The sequence below is a fragment of the Lygodium microphyllum genome, chromosome 13, assembly GCF_053477565.2.
Source record: "Lygodium microphyllum isolate KBCC chromosome 13, Lygodium_microphyllum_v1.1.10, whole genome shotgun sequence".
Classification (NCBI taxonomy): domain Eukaryota; kingdom Viridiplantae; phylum Streptophyta; class Polypodiopsida; order Schizaeales; family Lygodiaceae; genus Lygodium; species Lygodium microphyllum.
In genome coordinates, this window is record NC_141147.1 from 52,663,865 (window position 1) to 52,687,039 (window position 23,175).

Below are 23,175 nucleotides of genomic sequence, written 5' to 3' on the forward strand. Positions count from 1 at the left end.
AAAAATTAAAAACCTTGACTTTAGAACAAATGATAGTCTTGAAAGAAGAAGTAGATAAATTGTTACAAGTGGGACTTATTTATCCTGTAGAACATTCAGAATGGGTAAGCACAATAGTTATAGCATCAAAGAAAACTGGAGGTTGGAGAATTTGTGTAAATTATAAACCTCTAAATGCCATCACAAAAAGAGATCATTACCTGCTTCCTTTCATAGATGAAATCTTAGATTCAGTTGCAAGTTTTGAAAGGTACATTTTTTGTAATGGATATTCCGAATATTTTCAATTACCCATTGCTCCCGAAGATCACAAGAAAACAACTTTCATAACACCATGGGGTGGTTTTTGCTATAGAGTTTTACCTTTTGGACTCCCAGCTTGGTATCAAGGGAGGGTAAATAGAGTGTTAGCTCCTTACTTAGGGAAGTTTGTTAGAGATTTCATTGATGATATTTGTGTTCATAGTACAAGATTAGAACATTGTGAAAAACTTGACAAAGTATTTGAAAGATTGGATAGTTATGGTTGTTAGTTAAATCCAAAAAAATGCAAGATAGCTCAACCAAAAGTGAAACTTCTTGGTCATGTAGTTTCAGAAAATGGAATAGAGCCTGATCCTACAAAAGTGGAAGCCCTTGTAATCTTAGTATCACTTGCAGATACTAAAGAACTTATGACTTTCATTCATAAGGTAAGATATCTATCAAGGCTCATTCCTTTGGCATCTCAGTTACTCTATCCGTTATAGATGGTAGCCAAGAAGGATCCTTTATAGTGGACTAAAAAGAGGTTGAGGAAGTGTTTCAACAGGTCAAGGAAACTGTGGGTTATGCATCATCAGCTCAAGCGCCTGATTGGAAAACAGAATTGTTTGTAAATCCTTCAATTGGAGAAGATGCTATTGGACCAATTCTAATGCAACAAGGAAGGAATTCTAGATATATGAGACCTATCTATTTCCCAAGTTGAGTGAAGTTGCAAAAAGAAAAGACATATACAGAAATTGAATTGGTAATGTTAAGTGTGATATTTGCTTGTAGAAAGTTTAGGGGGTATTTACTATCAAAATCTTTTACTAATCTGACAAGTTATACACTATTACCACAATTGGTGAATAACTCAAATCTCTCAAGAAGAGTTGTGAAATGGATTGTTGAACTTGAAGAATTTCAGTATAAGTTCCAAGTTGAGGACTCAACTAAGGCTACAATAGCAAACCTTTTGACCTATAGAGGAAGCTCTTTCTTGCTAAAAGGAAAATTTGGAGATAAAGAAGAAAAGAAACCTGAAATAGAAAACTCTTTTTTGATATATTTTGATGGATCATATCGTAAGGCACACCAAGCATCATCAGGAGGAATAGTACTTTATGATCCTCAAGGGAAGTTGATTAAAAAAGAAACAGTTAAACTTGAGGCAACAAGTAACAACGAAGCTGAGTATGCAACCTTGCAAGTAGCTATTATGCTTTGTTCTTGAGGGAGGAGGCAACTCATTCAAGTATCAAGATAATCTCACTACACTCGTAGGATCAGAAGCACATCGGCTAGATGAGAGATAGCCATTAGAGCTCACTTGAAACACTTGACACAATAAGCTGTCCATGGGTCTTGGCGGCTGAGCATAAGCTCCCACTTTGATAATTTCTCATGATCACTAGTATAACCCCCTACAAATAGAGATGATTGTTAGCTATATATTTTCCTTTATGTATATTTTCAAACATAAAATTCATGAGTCATAGGTGAAGGCATGCTAAGGGCGATCACTCTAGGACCTATACAATTACGATGCTATAATAATTGGGCATTGTTAGCATTACATTAAAAAGAGTAAAAATATTAGATAATTAAAATATTCTATATTTGAAAAGAAAGAAAATTGAAACTTCATGCATGGCCCATGAGAGTAGTAGTGTTGCCTAAGTGTAATCAATTTTGGACTACAAGCTCTCTTGATAGGTCTTGCATGTCATCAATCAAGTTGTGAGATCTCTTTGCTAGAGGCTCTTTGTGTTGTGGATCCTAACTAGGCACATTCTCCTTGATGTGCATTGGGAACTACCTACATGGAATATTACTTTTGCTAAGCTTCACTATTTTGTCTTCTTGTACTCTATTTATAGCCATTGTGGTCCTTGTAATCATACACAACCTAAGCAATGAAATTAGAAGTAAATGTAGACTCAATGCACCAAGCATAGGGTAGGTCAAACTCTCAAGTGGCCTTTTGCATTATAAAAGCATAATTTCATAGTGACTATAGGTTGAGCTTAGAAGGCTTAAACATGTGCCATCTTTTTTATCATGATGTGCCCCTAGACCTGTGGCTAATTGTCTTCAAAGAAGGTTATAGTGGAAAAGGTCTGATGAAGATTCACTTGATTCGAGATGACTTGAAGAGCCAAGTGAAGACATTGTACAACTATGTGTATCAAGATATAAATGTCATTAATGGGGATCTTAGTATATGGAGCCCCAAGAGAGACACCAAGGAAAAAGGGTTTCTATTGGAAGAAAATCTATCTTGTAACATCAACAAACTTTTATTTCATTCTTTAGAGAACCACAACAAGGAAAAGAACAAATCTTCACGCAGCATCATAGTAGATATCTCCCACGAATTTGATTGAATCAACCATAATTTTCAACACCTTCATAGAATCCATCAATCGAACAAGAAACACAAAAGAATACACCACTTTTGAATGGAAATAATCACATATGATTCATCTTCATTGTCTTCATAGTTTTCTTCTCTCTATCTCTCATAGATAGATACATTGTCTTCATAGAATTGACTATCTCTTGCATATGATCTCTCTCACAATAGTACACTCCCAATAGTACATCAAAACCTCACTACAATGCTAAATAATCACTCATAGTACTCCTTCTTAGGTTGCGGATACACCTCCCAAAAGGTGTGTCAGATGCAAAGAGGTACCAGAGACATCATAGTATCCTATAATATCTGCCTTGTGTTAGTGTTCTTCTGTAACCTTCTGTGAATCCTCATCAGCTACTTCTTCACTTCAATTAGCTGGAATAGAGCTTCCATTCATCCTTTTCTAAGACAAGAACACTTCCCAAAACATCTATACATCCAACATAACACTCAACAAAAACAAACAGCATAGACAACAAAACAATGGGACAACAGAAGAACAGAACTATAGAAGCTACAAAACCTTACAGAAGATCAACAAAGACCATAAAAACCACAAAAACCAAACCAAAACCAATTCAATCTTTCATAAACCTTTTAACACAACCTCAACCATATCTCAAATCATCCATTCAACCATCTCAACTACCAAAACAGAAACCCAACATAACAAAACAGAATAAAATCAGACGTTACAAAACCAAACAGAGAGAATCACATAACCCTTTAAAACAACATATCCTCATCAAAAACCAACATAAACCCTTCAAACATACTCAAACCATTCCAAACACTTCAAAACATCTTCAAATTCAAACAATCAATCACCAAAAACAACCATTCAGCCACAAAATAAATGAAAAGATGGATGTTTTGCATTTTGTTTTATATGTTTTGATTTGTTTGGTTTGGTTGTTTTTATTTTGTTTGTTTTTTTCATACCATGACGGTAAAGTATGAAGATGTTTTATTTTTGTGGTTTTTTTTTTACATTAAATGAAAAGAACTTGTGGAAATATGATATGATGGTTGTGTGTCTTTGTTTGATATGTTTTGTCTTTTTTTAAAAGGAAAAAAAAACCAAGAAACACATGTGTCGTAACACGAAGACTGAAAATCATTTTGTTTCAGATTTTTAGAAAATTGTTGATCATGGTTTTGAATTCTCAAAGGATTTTAAATGATAAGTACATGTTTATAAGATTTTCCCATCAAAGAATTATGTCCCAAAAAATATATTGATAGTTTCCATTCCAAAATTTTTTCCAAAATGTGAAAGAATATAAATGTGATTCTTTTTTGGGAGATTTTTTTATATTTTTTATGTGTTTTTCTATAACTTTTATGAATTTCTATCCTTTTTTGAATGATTTTGGCCAATTTTGATTTTTCAAAAATTATTTAATGGCATTTTCCATCAAGAAAAATTTTCAGAATGTGGAAAAAAGTTTTGGAAATTTTGTTAATTTTTGGATTGTTAAAATGATTTTTTTGGAAATTTAAATGTTTTTTAATGGATTTAATGATTTTGAAAGGATTTTCGGGATTCAAAAATGAATACCCATGTACGTGTGTATGAACAGCAGCGACCTTTTTTTAATGGATTTAATGATTTTGAAAGGGTTTTTGGGATTAAAAAATGAATACACGGGTACGCACGTGTGAACAGCAGCGACCTTGCACGCGATGACGAAGGTGGCGGCGATGGTGGCACAGGATGGCTTAAGAGGGGGGTGGAAGATGGAGGAGAGGAGGGCTAAGGAGGAGGCGGCGATGGAGGTGGCGGCGGTGGCGGCACGGGCGGCGTTGGAACTGGTGGCGGTGGCTGGGGCGGCGGCGACGGCTGCAAAATGGAAGAGGAAGAGAAGGGAGAAGAAGATGAAGAAGAGGGAGGAGGACGGGGAGGGGGAGGGGGAGGGGGAGGGGGAGGGGGAGGGGGAGGAGGAGGAAGAAGAAGAAGAAGAAGAAGAAGAAGAAAAGTAGGAGAAGAAGGAGAAGAAGAAAAAGAAGGGGAGGGGGGAGGAGAAGAAGAAGAAGAAGAAGAAAGCGGGAGAAGAAGGAGAAGAAGAAAAAGAAGGGGAGGAAGGAAGAGGAGGAGGAGGAGGAGGAGGTGGTGGTGGTGGTGGTGGTGGTGGTGGTGGTGGTGGTGGTGGTGATAGTAGCAGTAGTAGTTGGGGGGGCGGGGTCACGGGAACCGGGAGGGAAGGGGGTGTTTTTTTCTAAATTAAATAATAAATAAAAGAAAACCATTAAAAAGGATGGTGTGCCCCTATCCCGCGTGCATACGTGGGGCGGGGGTAAAAAAATTTGTGTCAGCAATATCAAACGGAGCCATGCCGGCGATGGGAGAGTCACGGACACAATGGGAGTGTCTCAAGCCACGTGAAATCGAAAACACACGTGTTCACGCATCAGGCAAGGCGCGTGGGAACACGGTGAAACAAGGAAAAATTAATAACACACAAATCGTGTATCGGAACGAAATTTCGATAGAAGGAAAAATGGACTGGGTGATGAAAAGAAGATGAAAAAAAAGTGCAACCGGGTGTCCAAGGCGAAATTAGGGTGTTCACATGGAAAATTTGTGAAAAACTGCTCTGAAAATACATACGGGGATTAATATAAAAAAATTTGTGCCCTAAAATGTAGGGAAAAAAAAGGAAAAATGTGCAAAATAACGTGTGCGACAAACTATCATTGCAAAACATAGTGCCGACCAAGATATGATGCATTCACATGGAAAAAACCCCAAAAACAAACTCGAAAAGGGACTCGAAAATTAATATGGGAATAATCAAGTTCCAGAATGAAGGTAGTACAAAGGAAAAATATCCAGGGGAAGGGTATTCACAGGGCAGTCACATCAAAACTCATATCTGGGGGAATGAGGAGGGGTGCACATGCGAAAAACACAAAAAAGACACCAAAAAAATTGAAAGATTAATAACTAAAAATCCAATTAGCAAAATAGGGTGGAGAAAAAATGAAAAATGTGGGGAAAGGTTGGTTGGACATGGCTATCAAATTGAACTAGAATTTTGGTGAAAATAGGGTGTGTTCACATAGAAAAAGATAAAAAATATGCACGAAAATGTCCCGAAAGCCAGCAAAAATTAATAACCGATGAGCCATGCATCGGAATGATGGGAAGTAAAAAGGAAAAATTGCAAGGAAAAGTTGTAGGAAAGGGCTATCATGTCACATGGTTGTTCCGAAGAAAAAAGAATGCATTCACATGGAAACACGTCTAATTGATGAAAAATGAGGCAAAAATTAATAACTCAAGAATCGTCTATCAGAACAGGGGTTAGGAAAAAGAAAAAATGGTCAGTTCAAAGGGATAAATAGATATGTAAGGTTGGATTTGGGTTCCGGTGAACGTAGGATGCGTTCACATGAAAAACATCAAAACAAGGGATAAAGGGAAATAGAGAAGGAACGGCCCCAAGGGTGGGTTGAAAGTAGACGAGTGGGTGGGGAAGGGACCCCATCAAGGTAAAATCAAGTCATGGCATAGATGCATGATCAAATTGAGGCATATGTAGGGGATATGCATCATAGACGCGCACGGATGCGTCCCCACACTTAAAACCTGAGCAGAGAGGGTTAGATGCATCAACACAACCTAGGACTCGTCAATGGAATGGACTTTGACATCCCCACACTTAGCATACACTTAACATAAGGATCGAAGGAACCGTCATTGCTACAAAAGGGTTGGAGTTGGCTGCAGGAGGTATCATGGCTCGCTCCTGCATTTAGCCAACATGGCAAGGACCATGCAACAGCACTCAGGGAGGTAACTGGTTGATAAAGCCCATCAGGATAGGTGTCATTGACGAAGGATAGTCACTCAGCTCACAAGCACTCAAATGGAATGGGAGAACAGTCACTCGCCCCATAACTTACATCACTTGAAGTAATATTGATGGAAACCTAGATCTCACACCCGGTTTAGGAATCAACAAGGGGGATGGTGTGCAGAGGGAGTATGCCAGGGTACAGAGTTGATGGTGCATTAGTGCGTCCAACCTCGTCTGACATAGGTGCAAGTAGGAAGGCCATGGAGCCTTGTTGTGCAGTGTATAGAAGAGGATGATGTATCCTATGGTGATCGCAGAGACTAATCCCGTGGGTGCATAGGGAAAGGAAACCATACCTTGTGCCAAGTGTCGTAACATCCCTCGGTCTCACCTCTCAATGATTGTTGTGAGGCCACACCAGTCACACTCAACCCCCCCTTTGTCTCACTCTCTATTGAAAGATACAAGAGGGAAATCCATTCCTAAAACCCATTGATGTTAGCCTCATAGTCACTTTGTGTAGAGGTTGTATGCCTTGTGCGCATTTGATGGTGTAAGTGTGTATCTCGCCCTGTGCTGCCATACGGTGCAAGGAAGAACGCCAGGGAGCCTTATAAAGTAGTGCATAAGAACAGATTGTTCTTTCTGCATTGAGAAGCCCAACCGGTGCATTCAACACTCCATTCACACATCACACCTCTCATTTGAATTGAAGGAAAAGGACTAGTTACTCACCCCACCCTCTGTCTTACACTCACTGATAGATATAGAGGGCAGACCATACTCACATCCCCATCCGATTAGGATGAAATCTTGCATCACTCAAGGGGTTGTCGATGAATATCGCTTCGTCCATTATTGTCATCAAGGTGTTGAAGATGAGGCGTACCTAGGGTGGCAGCCAACACATCTGGTACTTTGATTAGGTTAGAAAAGAGTTCATATGTAATATTCCCGTTTGAAAAATATTACTAAACCGACCTCCTGCACACCGTAAACTCGTGCAAAGGTTATCTTCAGTGCCGACAATTAATCTACAACCCCACACGAGAAATTGAGAACTCTGTCTTGGCAAAACAAGGCCGGGATTCAAACCCGCATAGCCGCGGGGGAACATCCTCTTGGGAGGAGGTTAAGAGGATAATTGTGCAATTGATTTCAAATTTTTTTATTATCCCTTCTCCCCCCAGCCGATGCATGGGTAGAGGAGAGGGAGTGTGGGGGCATGAGGAGGGGGGGGGAGAGAGCCATTCAAAGGGCCACGTGGGGGAGGTCCCCTCTCCCCCCTTGGCCTTATAAAAACCCACTCCTTTAGTGGGTGGAGGGGAGAAAGGGGATAAGCTACAAGAGTCATACGAAGGCTAGAAGCTGCAAGGAAGAGAGGGTAGTGCTATGTGGGAGGAGAGGGTAGCTGAGACGTCGTGCGAGGCTGCCGTCTAGCTCGGAGCCGCCACCACGCTACCAGACAAGGCCGCCATGCTGAAGGTAAGAGCTTATGCTGCCAGCGAGCCATCCCGCCTTCAGACGCCAACTGCTGGATTGCTGCCGTCGATGCCACATATTGCCATTGACGCCCACGTGCCGCCATCAAGGCCTTCCAAATCATCATCATCCTCTTCCATGTAGCTATTATCCTCCCTCTTTCCACGTCGGAGCTGCATGCTTTAGGAAGCTTCTAAGGGGGCTTTCCTAAGCCCCCTTCCCACCAATCATCCCTACACCTGAGTCTTTGAAGAGAAGAAGAGGGGCTTCCGTAAACCCCCTTCCCACTAGATCCCCCAATAAGCCCATCCCTAGCCGGGATTTTGAAGAGAAGGAGAGGAAGCTTATAAAGCCCCCTTCCCACCAATCACCCCCAAGCCCATCCCTAGCCCGGGATTTAAAGTCTCCATTCCCGCAAGGCCCTTCACAAGAACCCTTTCACAAACCCCCTCTTTTTCCGAAAGAAAGAAGGCCCAAACTCTGAACCCTAAGGCATTCCATAAGCCAAATTATGCAAGTCGGTACTTCTGTCAAGGATCCGTACTTCAAAGGGGATCTCCGCGTACGAGGGAGACAGGCAAAGATCTTAAGGCTGTGAACCAAGGCGAGTAAGTTCGTAAGCCACGAAGGAAAACCAGAAGCCGAAATCACGTCTATGATGGCCACCTGTAGGAGGATCATCTCCTAGTATTCATGTGGATATTTCACCGAGTCCACAAGTCTGGGTTTTCTTCCTATTTTTGATTTCACGTAGAAGTATTGCAATTATGGATGGTTATTTCATGGACTAGGATACACTTATGCTTGTCAAATCCACCTAGCTAAATGCGATTGAAATAAATTGGCTATTTGAAATTTATTTGAAGTAACTCACGATACGAAATTGGTCATTTGCACTTCCAATGGAATGAACGAAAAAAACATAAGGTGTCTATGCATTTTAGTACTTTATTAGCAAGTTTCATTTTATGCATTGCAAAGCGATGAGTCTAGAACAACTAAGGACTATCATTACAAAGTCGAAATTATTGTAGTACACCTTTGATTGGGCATGGAAAGATTAAATCGCATGTCGCATTTTTAGATAAATTTTCTTCGTAATGATTCATTAAGGAAGTCGTTATCAATTGTAGGAAATAGCAAAGCATGGAAAAGATTTTAAGGGTTGCATGAAATAGGTTAACTCTAGCTTCAATTGGCATGAATCTCATTTAACTACGTAGTAGTTAGGAAAGGTTGCATAATGAACATTCATCGTATGAAGAACCTCATTCATCAAGAGATGTAGTTAGGGAAAGGCTACATGGTTCATTTAGGCATAAAATCTTAAAAACTTAGTGGCATGATTCGTGAATGCAAGTCATAGAAGGATCAATGGGAATTATGTCATAATTTAACATATGTTTTGGTCTTAACAAGAAAAGTTAGGGATTGTGAATCTAGTCGTACGTAGAGGCAATGAATCGTGTGCTTACATGAATTGTGCCATAATGCAACTAGTTTTTCCCCTTTTAGATGAAGTTAACATCTCTAGGAATGGTTCATCCTTATCACAAGACAAGTAAATTGGATCTACTAAACCGTAAAGGATTCGCATAGGATGGTTCAATCGATACAATAAATACTCCAAGTGCTAACTAGGGTTTAGCACGTTAAGGACTCGACCTAGTTCGCACTTGTTGCCAAATCGAAACCCCCATACCCAAAGGTCCTACCCACATTCACGGAATGTAGGGACAATTGGACGCTCTTGCAAGGAACAATCTAGGGTTTCTACCCTAAGGATCACTCGTTCAAATGATGAGACTCCCGGATTTAGTTGGAATCCCCTAGGATTGAACGTTGTCGGCCTAGTGCAATCGGGAGTGGGTTGTATAAGAAGACACCCTAAACCTTGCTTCTTGTCTAATCATGATTCCGAGACTAGAAGACGTCATTCGATGGGTGAAATGATCCCATGGATTAGATGCGACACTTGTGCAACAAGTTGCAACGTCGCATGATCTTGTGGTTTGATCACAAGAGAGTTGCCAATTCCTTGGAATGAGATTGGCAGGTTCTTGCACAAGTTTAACTTGCAAGAGGATGAGTAGTCATCCTATATATCACCTTTCTTGGGAAAAATTGCCAAGTTAAGAGAAATTAGGTATTTGCTTGGAAGAAAAGGACCAATCAATAATTTGGAGCGACATGGTCGCCATGACTTACTGTTAATAAAACCTAAAGGTATTGGTTAAGTTGGGTTAATAGGGTATGGCCCTAACCCAAGGAAAAAAGGGAGAACAGACAAACCCTTGGGGATCTTGCCAAGTTGCAATTGATCCCAGATCAAATGCTGGATGCATTAGGAGAGAAGGATTCACTCCTTAGTAGTTGGCCAAATAACAACCACTGGAAATTATTGTGCTTGTAATAGTTTAGAGAGCACTGTTTGCTTTGTTTGCTCAAGGAACTAAGGATGGAAAGATATCTAATGCTTTAGATTGAAGGACTAAAGGGAGAGGTAGCCTCAGTTACCCCCGACTGTCTGCCTAACCCTAACCAAGGGGGTTGTTAGCCACGCCAGGAACATGGACCGAACCCGCCCCGTGAGGTCTCTTCGTTGAGTGCTACTTGGAGCAGGAGGACTCTTGGGTGCGAGGGGGGGCTCTGGCCGTAAATCCCTTGCCTTTTGGGCCCTGCACAAGAGGCCAACGTGACTCGAGATTGGATCTCAAGGCCCGCATACTAGTCTGCCGGGTGGAACTGTGGATTAGTAATCCCTGTGGATTGCTGGATAGCCTTCGAGCAGATTATGGATAGCCTTCGGGCGGATTATGGATTAGCCTGCAGGCTGGACTTTATGAATGTATTCCAAAGATAAATATGATAACCTATTGAAAAGGAACTTGTTTGACATTGTTTTTCTATGTCAAGTGCTAAGATTACGTGAAGGAACCAGTGTCTAACGGGCTAATTAAGGAAGTTGTTTGATGCTTGTCCAAACTAAATGTGGTAGGTAATTAGACAACTAAAGCAACCTTGAGGAAAGTGCGGTGGATGTGGCCATGGGTCCGTCCTACGGATGGGTGGTCCAGATTGGCTGGGAACTTTTCTCAATTGTAATGGACAGCAAGGAGATCTTCTCAAAGGAAATGAACAGCAAGGACGCTGACCTAGAGTCTAGGTGACAAAAATCCCGGTTTATGCTATTTTAGGGGAACGGAATGGGACTATGCCTTATGGTAGAGAGGTCGATCCTAGCATCCCTCTCGTTTCCCATTCTCTTTCAACCAAGTGCAGCATGAATCTGCTTCGGCCCTGGCGTTTCTGCATAAAGTAGTTCGCTTGGGGTTCGACGCTAGTTGCCGTTTAGGAAAATGACCATTAGGGGAAACCCGGATTCAGGTCGGGTCCTAAGTGGGAACAGCCGGAATACTTCCCCTACGTGACAGATGCGGAAAGTCCTAGATCGCAAGCCCCGTAACATTCCATGGGAGTGTTGGACAGAGCTTTCTAGACTCTCTTTCCGATTGACTGCTAAGACGTGTCCTCAAAGAAAACAAGTGGACACGTTACAGTTGGTATCAGAGCGAACCAACGAAGGATTTGTTTTTATAGGAAATCTTAATAAGAAGAAGTAAAGCAAATGTTGCTATTAAGAACATTTCCTTACTTTCGATGCTGTCTTGCAGAATTATGAAGCATGGAACAGGTTCTTAGTGTTCCGAGTCATGTTTATGACCGCGATGCATTCCTCGGATTATTGACAAAGGATCAATATGATGAACATCCTAGACCGTATTTATAATCCATTGCCTTTGTACGTGGAACGGAGGTGGACGGGTGACTCAGGAATCTACTACATAACTGCCCACCGGTTTGCGTACCTTCGAACCAACCTAAAGAGGATCAAGTGGTTGGAGGACCTGAAGATCGTGAAGCTGTTCACTTTTGTGGAGGCTCATTTAAACTCAACTTTACATATCAAAGGTCGGAGGGTTGAGCTGAACTCATATGTATATGAGGAAGTGACCCGCATAATCCCCGCCGACAGGATCAAGGTGTTGGGATGCTACGAGAAGAATGGGTACCAAAGGAAAGGATACCCTAATCTTCCGATGGCTTATCAATTCCTGAAGAACCATGACCCAAAACCATAGTATTATCCAGTTCCCGTGGCTAAATGTAACACAACATTATTCTCCCCAAACTAATGTACTAGTTGCTTTACTATCCCAAGAAGTATTGTACTCCGAAAGGGCTGTGCCCATATAAATGAAATAAGACTTATTTTTATCAATGTTGTCTTGTCTATGAGAATTGATAAAAAGTTAAGCGGCTAGGTTTCTTGGCCGAAAGCTGAATTGGGTATGAAGTATAATCATAACAACTAGCGAGTGGTAACATTAAAATAATCATCTATCCATGCACAACCCTAGGTACAAGTTCCCAGTCTGTCCCCTACATCAAGTACGGCCGTGATCCAGGAGAAGAAGTTTCTTCTCAAGCAGATCAAGCCGCCAAAATTTGACAGGAAAGGAAGGACTGTCCAAGCTGATGCTGAGATTTGGATAGAGTCCATGGAAGATTACTTTGAAGCGGCCGGTACTGCACCCGCCAACCAGGCTATGCTCGCCAAGCTGAAGCTCACCAGCGAAGCCAGGCTTTGGTGGAAGCAATGGTGTAGAGATCAAGCGATCTTGGAAGGATCCGTTACCTGGGAAAAGCTGAAGAAAGCTGTGCAAGGAAGATACTTACCACCCATGTATCGCATGCAGAAAATGAATGAGTTCTATGAGCTGAAACAGATGGGTCTGACTCTTGACGCATACTACTCAAAGTTCGTCTCACTTCTGAAGTATGCGCCACAGATGGATATGACACAGTAGGTGTCAAAATTTTGTGCCGATTTAAGCCCACCAATGAATACCTGTCTCGAATCTATGAGCCCAATAGATCTATAGAATGCACTCATTCGAGCTGCGCCTATAATTCAGGAGGTGCAAGCTAGGCCAAGAAGTAACAAAACTTGGTCTTATAATGACCAGAACAGAGGAGCATATAGGCCCCAAGCGAAGAGAGTTCAAGGTCAAAATCGGGGGCAAAGAAAGAAAGCAAGGACTAATAATGTCAATAACTTTATCCCCACCCAAAGCAATGGTCGAAATCTCCGTTGTTTCCACTGCAACGAGCCCAGTCATTTCAAAAGGCAATGTCCCAAGCTTGGCGGAGGACATCGTCAAGCTCCTTCCCAAGGAACTGGCCATGGCCACGAAGCCGCCACCCAAGGCAGAGGGAGAACCGCCTGTGTTGCCACAGGGAAATAGGCGAAGAAGAAGACCCGACCATGGAAGCAGAGTTTGAGAGGGCAACAGTCCATACTACCCTTCACAAGAAAGGCCCGAATTACCAATTTTCGCTGATTCACACACCATCGGACTATCAAGGTAAAGGTTTCAAAACCTTGATTGATTGTGGCAGTACACATTCCTTTATCTCACCAGCTTGTGCAAGAAGATTAGGAATAGCCATAGTAGAAGCACCTACCTTGCTTGTGGAATTAGCAAATGGTCGTGAGGTCACTTGTACCAGGCAAACTGCTAAGGTGGAATTCTTTCTAGGAGGAAAGATGACCTCGGTCAAATTCAGGGTCGTGAACCTAGGTATCCATGAGTGTTTACTCGGAATGGATTAGTTTAAACCTAAGGGTGCCCACATTCATTGTGGAAAGGGCCAAGTTTCCTTTCAAAACTCTGAAGGGGAATTGCAAGGAGAGGCTGGAAAGCCAAAAATTCAATTGGCTAAAGCATCTCGAATTATAAAGGGAGTTAGAAAGGGACTACCTGTCTACTTGATTAAGCTTAATAAGCTAGATCAAAAGCAGGAGTCTAGTGAAGGACCTTCATGGCTAAAGGAGTACGCGGACGTACTTCCTGAAGAGGTGACAGAACTCCCACCTCAAAGAGAAGTGCATCATGAGATCAAGCTAGTGCCAGGAGCTGCGCCAATTTCAAAGAGGCCTTATAGAATGTCCATCCTGGAAGCAATTGAGTTGAAGGAGCAATTGAAGCAAGTGTTAGATCACGGCTACATCCATCCTAGCAGTTCACCATGGGGAGCTATAGTGTTGCTCCAGAAAAAGAAAGATGGAACGCTTCGACTGTGTATTGATTATTACAGAGGGTTGAATCAATCAACTATTAAGAACAAGTACCCTATTCCTAGAATAGATGAGCTTCTTGATCATCTTCAGGGTGCGAAGACCTTCTCTAAGATTGATCTCAGGTCTGGTTACTATCAGATAAGGATCAAGGAAGAAGATATCCCAAAAACGGCCTTTAACACAAGATATGGACACTTTGAGTTCCTAGTTATGTCATTCGGGCTTACGAATGCACCTACCACCTTCAACAAGTTAATGCACGATATCTTTAGGCCATATCTTGATGACTCGTACTTGTCTTCTTCGATGACACCTTATTCTATTCTAAACAGGAAGAAGATCATGAACCCCAGCTTTGGATTGTCCTTGAGACAATGAGGGCACACAAGCTCTATGCTAAGATGAAGAAGTGTGCATTCTTCAAACGTCAGATTGAATATCTGGGATTCATCGTATTAGTGGAAGGAATCTCAGTGCATTCGGCCAAAGTCAAAGATGTTCTAGAATGGCCAGTACCAACAATTGTCAAAGAAATACACAGTTTTCTTGGATTGACAGGATGGTATAGTGTCTTTATTAAAGACTATGCCTTGATTGCAGCACCTCTAACGGATCTACTGAAGAAGTAAACATCCATTGCATGGTCAACCGCTGAACAATCTAGCTTTGATAGATTAAAGGAAAGTTTGGTATCAGCACCTATCGTGAAACTTCCGGGCCTTAGTAAGGAGTTCGAAGTAGTAACTGATGCTAGCACACTTGCCTTAGGATGTGTGCTCATGCAAGAAGGTCATCCTGTAGCATACTCTTCAAGGAAACTGAAGAGCCATGAGAAGAATTATCCTACCCATGATCTAGAACTGCTAGTTGTCATCCATGCTCTAAAGATTTGGAGACACCACCTGTTGGGTAACAAGTTTACTCTAGTGACAGATCATAAAACTCTCAAGTGGATCTTTACCTAGAACGAGCTCAACATGAGGCAACGTCGATGGATTGAAGTGCTAGAGGAGTATGATTTTGAAATCAAATAATGTTAACCCTCAAAAGAACGAAGGTGGAAAATCCAGAAAAGCTAAAGCAGAAGACAAAGACAAAGGCCAAGGCAAAGAGAAACGGAAGACAAAGACGTACAAGGAGAAGAGTCCTAAATAAGGGAGAAAGGTGCACAAGGAAAAGCGCAAGTCAAAACTTTTGTAAAAGAGCGCAAGCGCATCATGATTTAATTCAAGGAGCGCCGGGCTCTCACCCGTGCAATTTGTAAATGTAGACGAGCGGTGGAAAGGAAGCTAGGAAGATAGAAGGACAATGGGAAAAAGGGCCTAGGCTACGACCGGCCATGTAAAAAAGAGGAAAAGGGGATGACGCCCAAAAGGGATTTAGGGTTTTGTATATAAAGTTGAAAAGTGAATGAGAAGCTCATTCTTGTGTGTGGCCACAAGTAGCTCTCCTCTTCTTCTTCTTCTTCTTCTTCTTGCTTGCTTGAGCTTGTGCTTGAGAGAGGGAGTGTGAGAGTGTGAGGGAGTGAGTGTGTAAGAGTGAGGGATTGAGGAGGAGAAGCTCTCCATCTTCTCCTCTCTTCTTCTCTTCTCTTCTCTTCTCTTCTCTTCTCTTGCCCGCGGCAATGGAGCTTGGAGCGTGGAGCTTGAGGATGGAGCTTGCTTGAGCTTGCTTGAAGCTTAAACTTGGATCATGGAGCTACCGGAGTGTGCGGGAGAGGAGGTAACTCTAATGGCATGGAAGTAAGCTCACTACACCCGTAGATATGGATGGCACGTCGACTATGTGAGAGGTAGCCATTAGTGCTCGGCTTGGAATGCTTGAAACAATAAGCGGTCCGTGGGTCTTGGCGGTTGAGCGAAAGCTCCCACATTTTGGTTCCGTTGCCGGGACCACGGATTCAAGCCTTGAGCACTTGCGCGCTTTGAATCAAGCATTGAAGTAGGGTTTTCCCCGAACTGGTGCTTGAGATAGGTAGGAAGTGAGGGGGTTGAAGATGGTATTCGATCTCCTTGGCAAGTAGTTTTTTGCTTTCTTGAGATTTATGTTGTGGAATGAATTAGTGTAGGTATTTACTTTGTGATTTGGATGCATTAAAATAGGAGAAAATAAAGAAAAACAAAGAAAATCAGCATTAGGGTTTCTATTGTCAAAACAGGGAAAGAGGGTTTGATTTGCTTACCGATTTGCATTTTGGAGTTTATTGGCTATTCCAGGTATATACAACTCTTCCCCTCCATCCATAGCTTTGATCTAGAGATATGTATGACAGGCCGTGACCTGAATCGTGTGATTCGGGTGATTTATCATCGCACCGGTAAAAAACGCACCGCGCTCGGTGTGTCCGAGTGACGGCGATTCTGGGCCGAGTCCCAGAATTGACCCTCGGCCCACTATCACTCGGACCACTTGACTCGGCCCAGCCGACTCGGCCCATTCGGCCCACTAGGCCCACTCGACCCTCGGCCCAGAGAATTCGGCCCAAAAACTCATTCGGCCCATCCGAGCGACCCATTTGGCCTGGCCAACTCAGCCCTCGGACATCCAGACTCGGACTGGCCAAATTTGACATTCGGACCAATCACATTCGGCCCTTCCTACTCGGCCCTCGGACGGTCCGAATCAGGCATTCGGCCCTGTAATTCGGACCTGTTGGGCCGAATTTAGATTTTCTCAAATTTTAACCTGAAGACAGTGAAATTAACCGAGAAACCATATAGAGCCGAAACCATATCATGGATCCAGTACCGAGCTAAAACTTAGAGTAAGTGGTTCAAAATTTGGCTATAAACAGTCCTTCAAATTGTGCATGGCTTTTACCGTAATGGCCCTGCGGGCCGAGGGGACTGCCCCCCCGGACCCCCGTAGAGGGGGCTCTGCCCCCTCCGCACCTCCCCCAAGTAGGTTGGAGAGAAAATGTGTGCCGTGACAGGTCCTCCAAATTGGACCCTAGTGTAGTAATGGCTCTACATGAGCATGGATTCTCAATTGCAAAAAAGCAACCAAAAGCCCATACCCGAACAGAGAGGAACAGAGACCCTAGGACATCAATGGGCCAATCTAGCCATCAAGGGCAAAAAGGCCACACCACAAGAACACAAAGACATTGTGTTCATGCCATGTCTAGTCAAAGCGAAATGCAACATCAGCAAGCTACAAATGCCAAGATGACTAGACATGACACTCTTGATGAGAGATGTACCTTGAGCAACACGGCACAGACGACCCAAGACATTGGTGGAGAATCCACGTCTGGTCATGCATGTGGGGACTCAAGGGCATCTATCAGAAGGCTTAAATTTACAAGCCGAGACCCGCAAGATGAAGACATAGTACCACTTGCTTATCTTAGGGTCAAACTCACCGCGAAAAGAGAGCATACTATCGATGCTCTGATTGATGAAGGAGCAGATTTTAACATCTTGACCTATGAATCATGGATCCTACTAGGCCAACCAGAGCTCACACCGACTAGTGCAACTCTTAGCCCTTATGGGGGACACCCACAAGCACTCATAGGGAAGTGCAAAATCCTTGCGACAATTGAAACAGAAAGCTTGCCTATCCTATTTCATGTTCCTCCAAATAGTGCTAGCTACGGGAAAGAAACCCTCCTAGGAAGACCCTTCAAAAGGGCGACCAAGTGTGAGGCTAACTATGTAGCACAAAGGATACACCTAACACTACTGGGTGTGAGGATAGTAACAACCTTTAGCAAGGGTGACCTCATCAAACCTCAAGGGAAAGGCAAGGAAGGTGCTGACGTAACAGTCAAACCTACTAACGAGAGCAAGGACTTGTTGGAAAAACTAATACAAGCACATGTCGAACAACGAGAACCAGTGAGTGAGGCCAGGCCTGAAACAAGAAGGTCAAGAGACAATGCCAAGGACGGGCTTGGGACTTACAAATATCATAGAAGACCCCAAAAGAAGCCCAAGCCTTATAGATGCAGGCATCGGTGGAGGGTCAGCACAATGCCGCGATGGATATCCAAAGTGTTGCTACGTGCTCAAGGGTACTACGCAGGTAACCGATGGATTTGGATGCCAAAATCCCCTGCTAAACCGCCTCTATCAGCTGAAGGCCAGAGTGCATCAAAAGCAATGAAGCGCAGGAGGAAATCTAAGAGAAACTCTAGGTCTCGAGGCAAGAAACCAGACATGATTGATCGAAGGAAAGAGCCTCAGCCTAGCATGCTAAATAGATAGATGTCATATGTAGCCATTGAGCATGCATAAAAATTGTTAGTGCCCAAAGAGCCTTGATTTCCCAAGGGGAGAACAAGCATCATAGGCACAACATTGCTCAAAGCAAGGCTGATCGCTCAACAAAGCAAATGGCACAATCGTCTAATAGCCTCGAGCAAATCATTCAGCCAGTGCCAAGTCCACCTAAGAGTCCTAGATCTCCTACATCCTCTTTTTCCAAACAGACACAGGAAGCACAACATCGGTTGACAAGGGAAACTGCTCAATTCCAATCTCTATCTCCATCTAAGCTTCCAAATGTCCAAGAGGTGGAACATGACGCCATCTGTAGCTCTCGACCCAAGGATATGCATGAGCAACCTAAGGTGACTAGATCAACTCATGCTCGATCTACACAGATGAGTGCTCAAAGGGCAACAAAAAACATGGCCACTTCCGATCGCCCTAGGGACTTGACACCGCAATCCACCAAGGGTGGCCAGCCCACTAAACTAGCTGCTACTACTTCCAATCAGGGATCACAGTAGTCACAACCCTTGGCTATGACAATGCCCCTTGTGGAACATGTCCTTAGAAGTTTACCTGTGGAGGAGGTGTCACAACCAACTGCCTCGACAACTCCAGCGCTTCCAAAGTGCCTATAGCCTAGGCTGGAGGAGTTACACACAAGGGAGTTGGCTGAAGAGCTAGGCTCTCCAAAAAGTAAGGCAGTTGTGCTCTCACAACCTAGCAAGGCTATTCAGTAGGCCATGGTCATGTCCCATAAGGACACACTAGAGAAGGGAGATGCTGAGGCCCAACCAATCACATTAGCGGTCGACCTAGCCCAAGGTCCTGAGCCGTTAGATGCACCTGCGCTGACCAAGAAAAAGAGGAGAAAACAGCGAAAACAACAACAGTTGCAGGTGGATGTGGACCCCAAGAACATTGGGACGAAGAGTGCTGGAGAGCTGATGAATAAAGCATCGAGTCCATCCACCAATGAGCCCACTGATGCCTCTCCTAATAGCGGTGAAACCTCAGACACATCCGTGTGCTCTGAAAAATCAAAGCAGTCGTTGCCATCAACAGTTGTGTTCAAAACTCAATCCACCGACAATAGAACTCGTGTTGACCAATCAAGAGTGAATACAATGCTGTCACAACAGGGTGACAAACCTATACCAATATAATATCCGAAGAGAACCATGACAAAATAGCAGCAAAACCTTAGGAATAATGCACAATCCCCGAGAGCATGAGCAATCCTAGCATGGAGCAATCTTGCTCATCTAGGCCTGAGCCCCCAGCTATGCTAAAGCCTAAGGAAACCCTTAGAACTTTGCATGAGATAGCAACCGAGCAAGCCCTCATAGAACATAGAGATGTCGTAGAGTGCTTGACCGAGTTGGACACTAAACTGAAATTATTCGCACGTGTCTATGTTCTTGCAGACATGGGCACATTCCCTAGGGAGCAGCTTGAGGAATATTTGACTTATCCGCTATCGTGGGAAGAGCAAGAATATCTTGACGGACATTATGACAAAATCTTACATGAACGCATGCGACTCACCTCTGACAAGGAAGCCGATGAACTGCGCTTAACTGTCACGTTCAATGATGTGCTCTGCCGACCGAATCTTGTGGACATAGAGCAAGTAAAGCGACTAACAAAGGGCCGAAGTCAATTTGAACAGCGTTGGTATGAGAACCGCATTGCAATGGCCGAACTAGGGGCTCAGATCATGACAGTCTCAGAGGAGCGATTGGCCAAATGGCGGTCTCAAAAGGTCCCAACCTATCTGGCACCAACTTCCCTTCGAGTGCTAACTAACATTTGGGGTACGGACTTAGCTGGAACTAGACTAGAGAGCCCTTTGATTGATAAGGTTCTCACTGAGGAGGAGTTACATATTGCCAATAGACTTGGTCAAGATTCCATGCTACTCGATGTGGCAAAATATCTATCAGTATTAAGTAAGCTGCCACGAATACTAAATGCGTGCGCCACGCTCCAGTACAACTCCGAGTTCTACAATTGGTTCTTATCCTCGTGAAGTGACATTATGTATATAAATAAACATTGATTCTTGTGTCACCTTGTAAACAACATCAACACACACAAGTAATGATAGTCAAGCGCAAGGTGAAGAGTTGGGTCTCACAGGCTAAGCTCCTCAAGTCCTCCTCTCATCACACATTTAAAAGCCGTGGGACCATCCCCACCTCCAAGGGAAGGGCGTGCAACCCACAATTACTGCCATAGGAAGCCTTGACCAACACCACTCATGGTGTAGATAGGGTACAGCCCCTTTCTATACACCTTCCTCCCTTTTTGGTCTATCCTTCCGAGGATGTGCCCTATCCCACTCCATGACAACCAGTCCACTCAACTTAGCATAGGCCAATATTGGCTAATGGTAGTTGGGAGGCAAAACGGACATCCTCATGGGGGCTATCCCTTTACGACAAACACTGCATGCCTCACCCCTCCCCTTCTTGTCATAAGCGCTTGATGAACCACACTAAAATCCCTTCCATGCGAACAGTTGTATCATGTATCAAGGTCTTACCCCTGGATTGCATCTTGCAGGCTTCCATATGGAGCGCATGGAGAATCATGGCCATCTAGCATGCAAAGACGCTCTTCACAGATGATGAGAGCATGTGGCACGCGCCCCTCCACCGGAGCGCTATGTGCCCACCCTCAAGAGGTATGCCAAGAAGCGAGGCCCTAAGCGACACCATCCCGGCCGAAGAATCCGCGAGTCAAGAAAGATGAGACTCGAAGAAATGCGCAGCAGGTGGCAACGCTAGTGGCACAAACCCCCAACATATGTTCGGGCACCAGATGCTCAAGGGCAGAAAAGGCGGCCCGGGACATGGAAGAATTTAATGAATTGTTTAAAGATATTCTGGAAACGGTAGCGGCCCGGGACTACACCATTCATGTCCCGGCCGACATGTTCCCTGCCCAAACCCATGGGAGCCGTGCATCAGCAGAGCCTCAGTCACCCGACCACCCAAACTCGCCCCGCCTCGTACAAATAGAGTAGCCCCATGTTATTAATTTAATATGCATTTTGCGGAATCACCCGCTATGGAATCACCCATGTACACACTAAATTAATGAAATGCCCGAAAAGGATAGGCGTCCCCATCAACTTCTCGCACAAAGAATCCACTTTGTGTATGAGCCCCGGTCATCAAAGTTTATGGAATCCACCGTAAAACCTCACGGTATCCACCGTGGCACGGAATCCACCGTGAAATATGCCTCATGGCATCATACCCCCGGGGTGGGATAGCAATTGACCTCAATTTCTATTAGCTCAATGTGGAGCTAACAGAGTGGGGAAAGCATTTAAGTCTCTAGCGTGCATCCATTGGGCTTCCTCTACAAGATGGTTCTTAAACTTGACTAAATATCTAGAATATCTTCGGCCAGTTCTAGTTGTCATAAAATCAGTATCTATGATAGCTTCTGGTTCAAGTATTTCAGTCTCTTCCTCTAACAAAGGTGGGTTTTCATAAACAGGGTGTACAGGTAGTTGGCCTCTAAAGGGTCGTAATAAACTAATGTGAAATGTGTTGTGAATTTTCCAGTGAGGTGGTAATTCTAACTTGAATGCATTGTCATTAATTTTGTGAATGATCTTAAATGGTCCATAGAATCTAGGGGCTAATTTGACAACTGGGTATCTATCTACACTTTGTAATCTACGTTTTTCGATTCTCAACCAAACATAGTCATCAACTTTGAAATTCATTGCTTGTCTTTTCTTATTGGCTTTTTTGGTATATGATTGCTGGGCTTTGGCAATCATGTCTTTAACCTCATCAAAAATAGTATTGTGCATACTAGCAATATCATCAGCACTCTGAATTCTATTTGATAAAGATGCAACAGGTGTAGACAATCTATAGCCATAAATCACTTCAAACGGTGCTTTCTTTGTAGATGTGTGTGGTGTATTGTTATATGCAAACTATAATAAATGCAAGTGTGTGTCCCATGTCTGTGGTTTAGAAATAGTGTAAGCACGTAAAAGATCTAGTATAGTACTGTTAGTGGCTTCTGTTTGTCCATTAGTTTCAGGATGAAATGCAGATAAGAAATCAATTGTTGTGCCTAGGTTAGCAAACAAAGTAATCCAAAAGTTGTTACAAAATCTAGAATCACGATCAGAAATAATAACTTTTGGTAATCCATGGTTAGTGAAAACAGTTTTCAAAAACAATTGTGTTGCCTGTGATGCTGTTAAAGTTTTCTTACATGGAATGAAATATACTTGTTTACTAAACCTGTCTACTACTGTCCAAATCGTATCATGGTTAGCTTTAGTATTAGGTAAACCAGTAATAAAATCCATAGAAATTTGTTCCCATGGTCTTGATGGAATAGATAAGGGCATAAGTAATCTGTACTATTTACCATGATGTCTCTTAACTCTTTGACAAATCAAACATTCAGAAACAAAGTTAGATACATCAGTGTCCATATGCGGCCAATAAAAATCTTCAGTTAATGTACGTAAAGTAGATATGATACCTCTATGACCTTGATATGGAGGACAATGAATCTCATTCAAAAGAAAAGATCTGAACGGAACTGTAACACATAATCTCTTTTCATAAAACATGAATCCATCATTATAAGACAGTGAATCAATAGGAATCCAATTATTTTGAACTAATTTATTCCAATCAGTATGAAAAGTAATGTCCTGTTGATAAGTATCTTTCATAGAAGTTAAAGAATCAAAGGATATAACAGAAATATTATGAATGGCAGGTCTTCTACTTAATGCATCAGCCACTATGTTTTCTTTACCTGGTTGATATTGGATAATCGGATGAAAACTCTGAATAAAGGCTGCCCATT